Below are 14,912 nucleotides of genomic sequence, written 5' to 3' on the forward strand. Positions count from 1 at the left end.
TGCTTTTCCCTTTAAAGATCCAGGCTTTTGGAGCATGCCTTGCATGTATCTCAGCATGCAGGGAATGAGACTACTTGAAGAGATTGCATTGATACCTTGAATTGCACGTTAGGGCAAAATGTGTCAGGATAGAAGGATTTGCAGCGTAACTGGGAATTATCTGCAGTGAACCTGAAATGGGCTGCAAAGAAATCCTTAAATCAGCTAAATAGGCAGCTGCTGTAAGCAGTGCAAGTTAGAAAGAATAAGCAATGAAATAATTAATTATTCTTTCATGGTATTTTGTTCATCTGGTTCCCTTTGCAACTTAAAATACTTAGCTTAGTAAAATGATTTTTGTCATCAAAATACAAAGTGTACTAGCAGTACTATTTTCAGGAAGCAGGGCAATATTTCATCTGGGGAAATAAACCTTAGCTTACTGTTTTCTTACTATTTGATTGATTTCTTTTAGGTATTACTTAATTTTGATTTTTTTTTTAATGGAACAATGCAATGAGAGAAGAGAACAAGGTTTAAAACTAGGTAGAACCAACCATGTTTATCGCCTTATTGAAACATATAAAACCAATTGGTTAAAATATTACTGAAGAGGTGAAAACAGAACACAAGGAGGGAAATTAGAATTGTAATGTTCAAAATTAGAATCAAACATTCAGTCTAGATGAGACTGGAATATATTTCAAGGAGGAAAGTGTTATGGATAAAAATGCCAGTCTGAGTTTTCATCTTGGCTCTGGCAGAGGTTTCCTTAGTGGCCTTCAGAGCATTGATTTGTGTTTTGTGACAAAGGTGTCATCGAACTTTCTCCCTGCCTGAGGTTATGGTTGTGCTGGTTTCGTTTGTGTTTCTGATGCTCAGATGGGAGCTGCTGTAAAAATAAACCAGGAAATCAGATTTATGGAGCTTAAGGAGCTCAGAGAAGTGTGCAAGTTACACCCTTTGGAAATGTTAGCACTGACTTCTTGGGGCTGTTGACTGTACAGGGTTCCTTGTGGAAATGTCATACATCTGGTGATGTAGAGATGACCATCCAAAGTGCTTCTAGATGCTTTTTCCTATGAGTTCCAGTAATGGAAAAACTTAGCCTATTTTTTCCACACTGAGAAAGGAAAAGGATTTCAGTATTTATTGTGTTTACTGCTTAGTGAACAATTCACTGAATTGTTCATCCAAGCAGTTGCTTTATATCATTTTCCTAATCTAATTCTGCTGTGCTCTCTCACTTTAGGAGATAAGACTTCATAAACATTTTAGTCCTGACTAGAAGGAGGTGCAGGGAGTAGTGGATTCCTTATCCAAGTGGGAATTCACAAAATGGAAAGTAGCCTCTACTCAACAGTCTTGGGAAGGGTCAGACTGCTTGCAGAGTATTTTGAGATCCTTGGATGAAGGAAGATTTTGTGTTTGTTATGTAATTCTTTCTGTACTGTCAAAAAAAGAGATCTCCATTTTACTAGAGTTTTGGGATCATCTTGAGTGTGGATGTAGATTTTGGGGTGAATGTTAACCTGTAGCTAACAAGCTCCTTTCCATACATGTCCAGAAGCAAGATCCAGTGAAGAACCCATGGAGGGAGGGGGATGTGATGCTGTCCCTGCTCACAGGGTTCTGTCCCTGCTCATTTGCTGGAGGCAGCTCTGCTCAAGGCTGTGCAGGAGGGAACCTTCCACCCCCACCTTGCCCAGGAGCCGCTGGAAGTGGGGGTGTAGGAGGGTGCAGCTTTCACAAGGGACGAACTGCTCAAACTCCAGCTGTTTCACCCCAAAGGAACAGGCTGGGCAAAAATATCAAGCAGCTGTCAGTCAAACCAACTACTTTCAGTGTCTGGATGGTTCCTTCTGCAGTTCCATGCTCAGATAACACCCGTGCCCTGAGAGAGGGTGCTGTTGTAGCACTGCTGTAGCACTGACAGCATTAATGTCACTGTTGAATTTGATGTCAGGGCTTAGTTCCAGTGAGGTATTTCACACAAGACATGTGCACTGTGTGGTGTAAAAAACAGGCTGGCACAGGGCAGCCTTCCTTCACAGGGCACAACAGTTTAGGCTCAGTAGTAATGCCTTGGCTAACCTGGATTTTCTGGGTGGGTTGCACTGTGGTCATCCTCACTTCGTTAGTTATGAAAAAATCATTACTATAAAAGACACTGAAAATACTTTGAATTCTCTTGGTGAAAATTCTTAGGGAACAAGCTTGATTCTGAGGCGTCCATTCAGCAGTAGGAAGTGATGCATACTTTCCGTGGAGCCATCAGAAATTAACTTCTTTTCCATTCTGTAATGCTTCAAAAAAATGTAGATTATCCCATTTCCAAAAGTAGCAGTTATTTATCCTAAAGGGAAGGGGTGAAAGTTTGCATATTTTGGGATAAGTGAATGGTTGAGCATAGGACTGTGTTCTCCCTTTTTACTTTGATGACAAGTTGCTGTTTGTGGTCTCTGTGCCTCGTTGTGTACCCTGCAGGGCACATCAATAACCCAGTTCTTAGAATGAGTATATATTAATCCTCATAACCTCCATGGAGCTGAACAGAGTCTGCAGGGACTCACCCACCGCTGAGCACTTCAGGTGTCTGAAGTCAGTGTTTGCTCCTGTGATATTGATCTTAAGCTCTCTTAAGCCTCATGTGTTTTTTTAAGTGGTAATTTGACCTGATGTGTTACCTGATGTTCTGAGGTGTTGATATCTGTTTGCATAACATGTTGCACTGATATTAGTCCTTAGCAGTACAAGGTGATGATATCCAATGTAATTGCAGCACCTTGGAAGTAAAAGCCAAATTTTAGCTCATGCTGTACCCTCATTAATAATTTCAATATTGCACACAGGACTGTGAGGGCTCAAGGGTTGAGCCTCTTTGTACCTGAAAGGACTATATACTTTAAAAGTTAGTATGTTAAGAAATATCTTATGGAAAGACTAGTAAAATATCATTGCAAATACTCTCACAGATGTTTTTGCTCTCAGCGTCGGGGAGGACAGGTTTTGGAATGCAGTGTTGAATGTCTTTGATTCTGTTACTTAAAGCAAGTCTTCTATATTCTCAATAGGAGGCTATTTCAGAAGGTAATTATGCACTTACATTTCAGTAATTGTCTGATTCAGTTTCAAGTGTGATTGATGTGCGTCCAGATGCCCTTATTTACCACACTAATAACAAGGAAAGGCTTCTTGTTGAAGTGATTTATAATTTAATTCAGCTATCCATGGGTTTATAGAAATCTTACCCTCCAGCAAAAGAAAGATGAGGTTGGTGTGTTATGAGTCGTTGACACTAATAATTGAACACCCAGTTGATGGTACTACTTTGATCTTTTGGAAGGATCTAAGGCATCTTTCAGCTTCACAGGCAGCTAATCATGTGCTGTAGATACCATGTGTAGAACAAACTCAAGGCAAAATGTGTTCATTAATCCAAATCTTGTGCTGTGCTAATTTTCTGTGTGTGTGTAGGAAGTCTGCAGACACTGGTGGTGAGGATGAGATGTGTCAGCAAGAACACATCTCATCCTGAATTTGTTGTAGCATTTCTGTGGGTTTCTCAGTGGAAAATGCACTTGATGAGGGGGGAAAGGAAGTGTATTTGATGAAGAAATGTTTTCTGTCTTCAAACTCCTGGTGCTTTCATATTCCTGGTGTATGTTCAAGATCTAGGCAGTGGTCTCCCATTTTCAGGCACTGCATGCAATAAGGACACTGGCTTAAAAAATGATACTGCCATTTAGTTCTGTGATGACCTTGAAAATATTCCAAAAATTACATAATTTTGCAGAGGAAAGATTAGGTAAGAGTAGGGGAAGTAGAGGAAAACAAACCCAAAAGAAGACAAAATCTCTTGCTTCAGCTGTGCTTGAGCAAGATAACTTCCATAAGGCTTCCTTAATGGCATCATGGTGTTTGCAAGAGCACCACACTCTTGTGCATATCTGATACTGATTTATTCTGTTCCACAAAACTAATGATTGCAGAATTCAGGAGCATTTTATCATGGCCTGATGTGTGACTCTATTCTGAGCTATTTCAAGATAAGCGTTGCTGACACAAGCCTGAGTTTTCCTTTAGAAGGGATTTGTTCAGAACCAAAAATTTTGAAGGTTCAAAGCACTTAGTCAAAACAAAATAAATCCAATAACTCTAAAATGCGGGAAAATTACTGATGTTACAAAGATGAGATAGTTATAACATGCATTTTTCTTCTGTTCAAAAGCCTTACTTGGACATGTTTTATCCTGGAATGATAACACAAAGAAGGTGGGATCTATTCAACTGGAGGTATGCTATAACTTAGAGTAATTTACTGCAAGTTATTCTTGCTCCTAATTTTCACTCCTTGTGGCAGAAGTTCTGGGTGCAGCACCTGGTTATAACTAATTTTGATTTTTTGCATCTTTTGAAGGAGAAGCAAGATCTGAATAACGAGGGAATTGAAATATCTGATTTTTGCTTTGATTCTTATGGTAAAACAGTTCTGAAGGAGCTTTACATTTGAAGTGCTGCTTCAATGTCTTTCAGAGAGTATCCAGCCCATAGAAACAGAATTTGTGCCAGTGGAAAACACTGGATTAATTCCAGTCATACATCAGCTTAATTCTTCATTCATCATAGGATCATGGAAGAATCAAACATCAAACACATTATGGACAAAGTGCATAAGCTGAAATGTTCTTCTAGATGACTTAGAGGAACAACATGTTCTACTAATTGGCTTTCTTGTATAATGAAGGTTTCTCAAACTGAATACGTAATCTTCAAGTTACCAAAAAAAAAAAAAAAAAAAAAAAGGCAGCAAAGAAGGCCTGTTTTAGCAGTTGTTGTTTTAACACTTTCCAAGAGAAAACATTATTTTTGATGCAGTTCTTTCCCCAAGTCTTTGACTTTACATTGCCTGAGCTCCTTTGCCCTTTTAAAAATTGCTCTGGGAAAGCCTGTGAAAGCAGTTTGAGTGGCCACTGAGAATCCCTTCAGTGCCGTATTGTTAATGGCAAAGCCAGCAGATTTCACCATTTGTGTTTTCCTGTGTACTTTTGGTCCTGGCTCCTTTCCCTTCTGCTATAAATAAAGGTAATCTGTGCTAGGAACAGGCATCAACTCAAGCAGGCAGTTAATCACACTTCACCAGCATGCACATTATTAGCTTATCAGGCAGAACCATCCCACCTCCCATCATGTTTTATCTGCTTATGAAGAAAATGCCTTCCATAATTGTAATTGAGAAACCAAAATGATTCAGAGTTTGGAGGTGTCAATAAGAATATATTGTACAGCCAAACTCCTGTGTCTTGTGTGCAAATGGGTCACTCTGCTTTTGCCATGTGAGCAGGGGTTTTGTTCATGATGGGCTTCCCCGGTGTCCTGAAGTTTATTAATTTGAAGAGAATTTCAGATGTGGGATGTCCCTAGTGAGAACAAGCTACAGTCATTCTTCCCTTTTGGGTTGGAAACTCCCTCATTATCTCTGGTACAAAAAGAAGCAGTCCAAGCAGGGCTGAACAAGGAGGCAGGGCTCCATCTCCTGTAGATTGCACTTTAAAAAGGGGTCTCAGTTAACATCTACTGCCACCAAATCCAGTTTTCCCAGGTAGTCCTGGTGCAATATTACATCATTATTGAGTTCCATAATTCAGACTTTAAATGAGAATTGTTAGATTATTACTGAATTTCTTGAACAAGTTGACTGCTTGGTGCTTCTGGCCATAACAGCTGAAGTGATTATCATCACTGATATCTTGGGGTATGTTGCAAACTTTTAATTTACTTTCTTCCTTTATGGAATAAATAGAGAAATATTTTGTGTATAAATTAAGGCTAAATTAAACATATGTATGTGAGTACTACAGAGTATAATTCACATGTAGTAGCTGGAGCTTCTTTTGTGCTTCATGATGAAGGTTTCACAACAGCAGCACTCTAAGAAAAGTTGTCAGAGTAATTTTTTCCCCTCTGGTGCCTGTGTTCTGTGACTGTATCTGCAGCCTTTGAGTTATGACTGTTGTATTTCAGCTGCACTTTCTGAAGTCTCTGGGTGATGGAGCTGTCCAATTTTGACTCTTTTAGCAGTTGAACTGTTCTCTTGCAGGTGAGGTATCAAATGTAAACCTTTAATGCCATTCATCTAAGTCTTCAAGATCCTTTACTGTAAATACTGATTTTATAAAAGCTTTCTGTGTTCTCTGGCATTTTAGAGACTTTAGAGATTACAAAAGGACATATTTATAGCAGCACAAACCCAAGCATGTGATGGCATTCAGAAAAATGGTTGAAAATAATTGTTGCCACTTCTCCCCTTTTCATTAGAAGTCTTTGTATTTCCCTCTTTATTTTTTGTCTGGCATTACTGTAAACTTGAACTTTTACATTCATGGATAATTTGTTGAATGCATTCCTCTTTGTGCAGGTGTGTACAAGGCTGGATTGTGCTTTAGTCTCATGAGGTTGCAGTAGCTGTTTAACATGCTCACAAAATTTCACAGAGTATAAAGTTCCAATTTTAAAGGCTCCAGTGTTACAAATTCCTGTCATGAATCTGATGATCCTAGGGGGTCTTTTCCAACCTAAATGATTCTATGGTTCTTAGCCCTCACAAATCCTCATCTGAGTATTTTTGAGACTCAAGTTTGCACTTTTCCCATCTGTGAGGTGTCTCCACTCTGACCTCTGTTGGTTAAATCCAGAGTTTTTCATGGAACTTCTGTTCTCAGAAGGGACACAGTGGGTGGCAGGGTCCCCCTCAGCTCCTTCCAGCTGGACTTGGAGCAAGGAAGATGTGAGAAAGGTGATAGAAGAAGTAAGAGTGGGGTGCAAATAATCCTCCCAGAATTGTGAAACTGAGGCAGTGTTCAGGACTGAACCTGTAGCAATTCTGCAGAACAGCACTCCGTAGGAACCTTGCCTGGATTAGCATCTCACTGCTGCTTTGTCCATAAATTCCAGCTCAATGTGCCTCTGCTGCAATGCAGGTACAGTTTGTGCCTCACTGAAGATCTTGGATTTGACACTTGTTTTGTTAGCAAGTTGGTTCAAGTTTGGACGATCTGTGCCTTCAAAAGAGTAGGAAGAGCCTCACCTTCAGCATTTTAAAACTCTTGTAATTCTAAAAATTTAGTTTATTTATCTTCAGTAATTGTGCTTGGATTTATCAATGCTGAAATGGCCATGGGCAAAATCTTCATACCATAACATTTTTATTCATGCTTTTGGCATGATTCCCATGGATTAATAATATCTTCTTTCCTTGTCTTCCTGTGTAAAAGCAATTTTTTCTCCTACCTATATCTGTCTATTTACATATGTACATATGTAAACATTTCTTACACTTCTCTCTGATTCAGAGAAATGCTGACACCTTTCTGATGAGCCCTTACAGTGTCCACTGCCCACTTTGGATTTTCTCAGCTGGCCATCTTCTTACTTTTTCTCATTCTCCAGAGAAATTCTGTATCAGTATCTCCAACCCAACTGTCAGCTGACCTTTGTTGTGATGTCTGTAAAGTGTTATTTGATGGGGTGTGCTCCAAGATCCCTTCCCATCACGATGATCCCTGAGTGTTTGAGAACAGGACTGAGAGCCATGATCCAGGAGTTCTCAGCTGGGATTTTTCACTAAATAGAATGATCTCTCTGCTTCAGTTCATTGATATACTCTGGGAGGAATGGTATTCACATCTTGGAGCATTTATGACAACTAAGTGGTTAAATATTCTGTTGGAAAGAAGTGCCATTGAAAGAGAGATTGTGCCAGCAGAGTTTTTCTTCAAAATACCTCTTTCTTCTTTATTTTCTGCTTTAGAGTCTGGTATCTAGAGTCTGGTATCTAGATACTTAAGAGTATCTAGAGGATACTCTTAAGTATCTAGAGTACTTAATTCTTTTCCACATGTAGTTGGGTGCCTCATTTCCATTTGCCATTTTCAATGTAACTCTGGGGACAGAAGACTGAGGATGAATCAGTTATCAGCAGTTAAACGTATGAAGGGAAAATTATACTCCTAAGGAGACAAACATACTCCATATCCATTTTTTGATTTAGTTTGAATTTTACTAGTTAAGTTTGATCAATATCTACTGATTTGCCTCAGTACTTCCTGTGGTCCAGTTTTAATGGCTGCTTGGAAAACCTCCCCACCTGTCTCTGCTTCAGTCATTGAGTGGCTTTCTCTGGGACCATCTCTCATTACTTGGCACTTGGCACCATCATTTTCCAGCTGCATTATTTTATCAAATGTAATGGTAACTGACTTTTCTTTGTAACCACTTATAATGGTGAGAAGTTTTAAACTTTGAACTTTTAAATGACATTGAAATTCTTATTTTATCAGCACGAAGATGTGTTTGATGTGATCTTTTACCTTCTTTAAAAACCCAGTTTGAAGGAAGCAGAAATTACTCCTAGGGTCTTTTAAATCCTAGCTTCGATCCATAAATTTGACTGTATGCTTAAATTGAAAAAACATAATATTTAACAGGTAACATAAAATCCTTAAGAATTGGATATGCTCTCTGCTTTAAAATATTAGAGCTCCGAAAAAGGGAATCAAACCTACATAAGAGGTTATTGTTAAAAGTAATTGAGAACTAAAAGCCTCCTTGGATACTTGTGTGTATCCTTTTAAAGTTGATAGAAACTGTCTGAGAACTTTCCTGAAAGCACGTGCTTGGAATAGCTCTTAGACATGAGCTATTTGATGATATTCCAGCCTGTTAGAATAGAACTCCTGTAATCTGGAACACCTTTATGTTGTTTCAGAACACTGTCAATGTGTTTACAGAATTTTTTGTCCCTCAGTTAGAAGTGTGGTTCAGTGGTGAGCAAAAGTATTTCCCTTCTAGTGCCCATTTGCATCCCATATTTCAGCTCAGTTCCTGGAGATATTTGCCCACTGCTGAGGTCCTATCCTGACTTGCATCCCTAACAGAGAGAGAAAAACTCCACCACATTATAGAGAATGGGTTAAGAATTATAAAGGGTTCTTAATTTTAATAACTGTGTTCTGAATCTACCCATATATGTAGATATAAATCTAAAAATCCCAGAAATCCCAGGGACAAGACACAGAACCTGTCTGCCATCTGACATTTTTGACAAGCTCTCCAGAATTAATCTGTCTAGGAGCTACAATGGTCAACTTAATTATGGAAAGGCTGCATCTGTGTTCAAAGCTGTTGAGAGAGAAAGAAGAAAGTAAAAATGTCCACTAGGTTTGATTAACTGCTTTCAGCCTGATGAATAAAGACAGATGGTTACTAGTTATTTTTCCTTAATGGATTTTGGAGCTCCATTTGGTGGATGAATTAATGTTATAGGTCCCAAATCTGCCTTTGAAGCTACGCCTGCCTAACCCTTAGTGATTCCAGCAAAGTTTGCATGCCTCCAAGAGAGACGTTTGCCCTCAGGCTGTCGTATATATTGGTAAAAACAGTTTTGAAATTAAAAAATAAAAGTGAAGCGATAATTTACACTATTAATAAAACAAGTTACGAGCTCTGCACAGCTCAGGAGGGGATCTCTAACAGGGGATGATTATTTTGAAGTATCTGTGCAGGCTTATTCCTATAGAATCTGTGCCTGTTTGGGAATGACCTCCACCTGGAGCCTGACAATATTTTAATATCCACTTTTGATGTTGGAGAAGTACATTTTAAAGTTGCTAGTTGTGTCACCTGGAAAGAAGAAATAAATAGTTTTATGGTGTAGGTTCATTTGCATGAATCAGTTATCATATCTCAAATCCAGGTGGGGAAGGTTTTTAAGGCAGGCTCTAATTCTGCAGGTGTGCATGTTTAAAAACATAGCTGGGAATATTTCTTTCTTTACTTGCATGTGAATATCTGTGTTTATTTTTGAGAATATGCATAAGTGTCTGTGAGTTTGGGCTCTTGGGGATAATTTAGGCCTAATGGTTCTCAGGACTGTCATTCAGCAACCTATTAAATCATCTGTATAGTTTTATGAGTGGATAGTCATGGTGATTTTAATGGGATTAAATTTGCTTGCATCCAAACAGTTTTTGAGTCAGTGTAAAGGTTACTGCATGATAAAAAATGTTTAAGATGGACAATATAATAAAGGGAAGCAAACCAACAAAAAATTACATTGAAGACACAGATTTTCCATAGTCAGTGGGTTGCCCAGAGGAAAAACACCATTTAACTAAAATGCTGCCTGCCACTGAACCATCAAACCCCTCCAGATCCTGAAAGTGACCTTGAGAGGTCCTTGGTCCCCCTGCTCCATGGCAGGATCATCTGTCACTGAGTCATTCCTGACACTGTTTGAACGCAACTGCAGCACAAAACCAGCTGAAAAATGCCAGGAATGGGAACGTCCTTCAGATCTCAGCACTGAAGGGGAAATGGGGGACATCCAGCACAGAGCATTCAATCACAGCAATAATGTCAGCCATTGCTTACACACAGAGTGAGGTCACAATTCCTCAACAGGAAAAATACATGGCTGCAGCCTTTGGAAGTGAGGGGCTTGTCCTTCAAGTGACAGCAAACAGAGAGCGCTGGGGGCAGGTGACACTTTGTCATGGCTGATTGCTTAATGCTTTTCGAATCATGGCTCGTTTTTCATTTCAAAGGCTGGCTGATGTAACTCTGAGGAAAATCTAAAAATAAGCAAATTCCACTGCTGAGAGGCGGAGATGTTTTGAAGAGTTTGCAGGTGGAGGGAAGGCACGTGGCAGATGTGCTTGGTTAATAACCCAAATGACAACGGGGAGATGCTACCACACATTTTCTTTCATCCCTTTTGCAGAGTCAAAGCTCAGACATGTTCTGGGGCTCTAAGTTGTGTGTGATTCATTTTAAATGTTGTCACTATCTACAGTGAATGACAAGTTATGCTGGTGATGTTGTAAATCCCCCCTGCTTTGAAGGGACTCTTTGAGAGAGTCTCTGTTTGTCCACATGTGCTTTAATCAGACTTTTGATTACCATGCTTGCCTAATTTTCTGTGTTTACCTCTATATTTACATTGCTATTCATGAATTTAACTGCACCAAAATTATGTGACTTTTGCATAGATAATACCTAAATGTTTGAAAACATTCTGTGGTCTGATATTAAGATGTAATGGAAAAGGCTGGATGTAAACCAGATGTGTCTCCAACCTGCCAATGTTTGAAGACATGCAGGAAGAACAGTTACAGAAAGATGATGCAAAATGTGGTTTTTATCTGATGTAGATATGGTTGGTATGACTTGTGGTTAGGGCAGAGCATCAGAAGTAAGGCAGGCAAAACTGCATTTGCTTTTCAGGAAGCACCTGCAAAGAAATGATCAGGCTGTGGGCTATGAAAATGTGGAAACCCTTTGTGTTCCAAGCACGGAGATGCTGAGATGCTGCCATTAACTTCAGAGAGGCAAAGCTGCAGAGAAGGGAAGGGAATAGGGAGGTATTATAAAAATCTAGTTGGAAAAACAAACTAAACTTCCTGTTGAGAGTACAGCTTATGTCTTAATTTCTCATTTATTGAGGCAGCACTGTGCTCTGTCCTAGGCAGGGCTGGGATGTTACTCTGAATATACCAGGGGAAATTTTAGGGAACAGTCTGTGCTGTCAGAGAAGTGCACTAAGATAAAGTGGTGTCTTCTCTCACTGACGGTTTTCTGAAAATGGTTTTGTGTTACTGGATGACAGAAAAAAGGCAAGCAAGTGTAATTTCTCATGAGGATAACCTGGAGATGATTCTTGGCTAACTTTCTAAAGAGTGCCTAATTGCCTTTAGGTTTTCTGATTCTATCCTCTTCTTGGAAAATAATCACAACTGGGTTGATAAAAATGACTTATTTTGGAAAGAGTGCAATCCCCTTTTAGCTCTTCCTGAAAGCCCAGAGATACATGGATGTCTGGAGAGTTCAGGGGGAAAACCTCCCTTGCAAATGCAAAGGAGTGCTCATAATTTTAATGATTTCTCTAATGTTTTGTCTATTGCAGGAAATCAACAAAGGGTGATTAGAGTTCTTGTTAAAATTGAGGTAGAACTTACAGCCCTTGGCTTAATTTACAGGTCCAAATTTGCCAGCAGTACAGACATTCTTCACTCTGAGGTTCTTTTTTCCATTTGAGAAAATAACGAGAGATTTAGCTGAGGAAATGGTTGTTATTGTTGCTGTTGTCATTATTATTGTCTTTTGTTGGTATTGAATTTTGAGGAATGATGTGCTACAGTTTTTTTTTCACTGCCAAGAGATGATTTTCAGGATCTATTGTCTATCTCTGAATTTACAATATTTACCATTATTATATTTCTAAAAACAAAATCTCCAGCAGCTTAGAGGTAAAAGATATTTCTTACTTTTCTTTAATAGGTATACACTTTATTTGACAGGAATTATTTTCCCTAAGGGTCTATTAAATAAACAGTTTGAAGACAAAGGAGAGGTTGCACAGCTTTATTTTCACTTGTACATAATCCTTTTTTGCTTTAATTCAGTTTATGCCTGAGTTCAGAGGTCTTAATTCACAAAGGTACTTGGCTGCATTTCTAGCTTTAGGCAGAGTAATGGTTGTGTTGTCTTTACTGGGACAATTCACGTGCTTCAGGTTGAGTGCATGAACAGAGAACAGACTGAAAGAAGATTATCTTGACCTTTGTACGGGAGCTATACAGAATTTTCCTATAAGAGGAAAATCTGTTTGCCCAAATGAATTTTGTTTATGAAAGTTCAACAGTTTCTGCATCCAGGACTGACATCCTGACTAGTGTTCATGTAGCCATTAAGTCCACCAAAATCCAAATATATGAAGGTGTTTGTGTTCTCTCAGAAGCTGCAGCAGTAAAAGTAAGTATTTTTTTTCTACAGTCCTATATGTACTTAATCACTAGAATATTGTTTCTGTCTTGCTTAATGACTCATTTGTTGAAACAGTTTCCAACCTGTTTCATGCTCAAATTATTTTCCAGGAAAAGCCTCGTATACCAGAACCTCCCTACAGAACCTGAAACGCAGAGCCCTGACCCAAACCACAAAAGAACAAGAAGCACAGGGAGCAGGAGCTCTCAGGAGCCACAGCTGAAAACCTGAATCAGCAAGCAAAAAAAAACAGTAAATTGAAGAGTTCTGTGGGAAATTATAAGCTGAAATGAAAAACAAATCTGTGACTAGCAGAGAAAGCTGAAACAGAGATTGGAAGTATAGAAAAAGCGCTTCATGCTTCTAGACAGTGAAATTGATGTTCCACTTGGGACAGAAGAATATCACTTGTATCCAGTTGGGACAGCAGCTATTGGATATGACACATGGTACCTCCGGCTGAAGGAAAAGTGCTGAAAGGAAAAAATACTGACTAGTAAATTACTGGAAAGTGCAAAGAAAGCCCATGGGAAAAGTGCCAAAGAATTGAAAAACAATGCAGGATGAGGTAACAAAGACGTGCCTGAAAACCTCGTGGTTCAACTGGAAGCTTCTACTATGCTGGAAAGTCAGAGAGGCTTGAAAAAATTATGAACATCAGGAAAATCACTGAACTAAAAAGGGAGCCATGAAAAGCAATGACAAAAGAGATCTCATTACCAAGGAAAAACCAAGAAAGAGCCTGGGGGTGTATTTCAAAGAAGTTGTGACCAGGCTCAGCTTCACCACATTTCAAAGGAACTGGGGAACCTGAACCTTTCTTCTGCCCTTTTTTTTTTTTTTTTGTGTTAAGAAAGCAATCAAAAGCACAGGCTGCATCCATCATGCTGAAAAACATAAAGCCAGCACAGTATGAGAGGACAAAAACTTCAAGAAATGGGGAGGAAGTAAGTGAATGTCTGTGAAGAAGTGATTTAGCTCCAGAATGGAAGTGTGGAGTCAACAATTTGATGTCTGTGATAAAGGTCCCACACACTGGAGGGGTGTTCTTGCTGTGTCCTGGGACTGTGTTCTGCAGGGATACTGCAGCAGGTGAAAGGTACTGTGACTGTAGGATTTGAAGGAAGACAAGCTGAATTTTTAGAGACTGGCTGTTCATGTTGCTGGTTACCATGGAGTGATTGTTCTCCAGGAAAGCCATCTTCTTTTGCCATTGAGTAATTGACTGTCCAGAGTCACCACGTATCATGAAGAGATTTAGATGGTAGGGCACATGTGAGATCTGCAAAGTCCCCAGGAGAAACATCAGGAACAGGCACAAAGTGCTCAGTGAGGGCCAGCAATGGCCCAGCTGCCAGGAGGATGCCCAGGATCATTTCTCTGCTGCTGTTTGCCATGGGCATGGACTGACTCTGGAATCGGTCCAGACTACAGTGCAGACTCTGTACTTGCCATGGTATAAAAGGACAGGGCACTGAGTTATTGTGAGGTGGCTCTGAAAAGCCATCCCTCTTCTCTTGGAAGAAAGAACTGTCCTGGCAAGGGTAGGGTGAGCTTTCCCACATCAATTAACTTCAATCCATTCTCGTTGGAACACAGATGTCACAGTGATGCAAAAAAAGCCTGACAATTTGGAGGAGCCTCCCTTTCCCCAGGAAACTATAAGAAGAAGGTGAGACAATGGTGTATATTCATAGCATGAGTAAGCATGGCATAGAGAAATAGGAAATAATGCAAACTCAATGGCAATCCTGGGTTACTGTACAGCTTTTAGAGCAGGAGACATCTCAAAAGCATAAAGAGAAAAGTAGGTGTTTTCTCAAGATGAGTAGTTGGCACAGGATGATTAAAGTTACCTTGTGGCAAAATTGTGCTGAAAAATCCTCAAGCAGCAATCTGTCATTGCTGGTGTCGGGGAAGTGCAGAGGCTTTGTGAAGTGGGTACTCCACGCTAGCATTTTTCAGCCAGTTTTAGATCATAATCTCCTTTCTGGTGTGTATGATCTACACATTTACATGGCATTTTATTTACCCACCTGGGCGAACACATGGTCAGCTTCTCATTAAAGGAAGCCTTCAGTGGTTGTATTTTATTTCAAAATGATAAACTG

At 39.5% G+C, this 14,912-nt stretch overlaps 1 protein-coding gene across 1 annotated transcript in view; it reads left to right on the plus strand.

Annotated features, from left to right (window-relative positions):
• HSD17B2 (hydroxysteroid 17-beta dehydrogenase 2) overlaps positions 1–14,912 on the plus strand; it is a 29,403-nt gene that overhangs the window by 494 nt on the left and 13,997 nt on the right. Inside the window, exons 2-3 of the mRNA XM_038147944.1 lie at positions 4,211–4,275; positions 12,912–14,473. The gene's annotated coding sequence lies outside the window, so the exon portion shown is untranslated. The remainder of the gene's footprint in view (positions 1–4,210; positions 4,276–12,911; positions 14,474–14,912) is intronic.

Source organism: Motacilla alba, chromosome 11, assembly GCF_015832195.1.
Source record: "Motacilla alba alba isolate MOTALB_02 chromosome 11, Motacilla_alba_V1.0_pri, whole genome shotgun sequence".
In the NCBI taxonomy this organism is placed as follows: domain Eukaryota; kingdom Metazoa; phylum Chordata; class Aves; order Passeriformes; family Motacillidae; genus Motacilla; species Motacilla alba.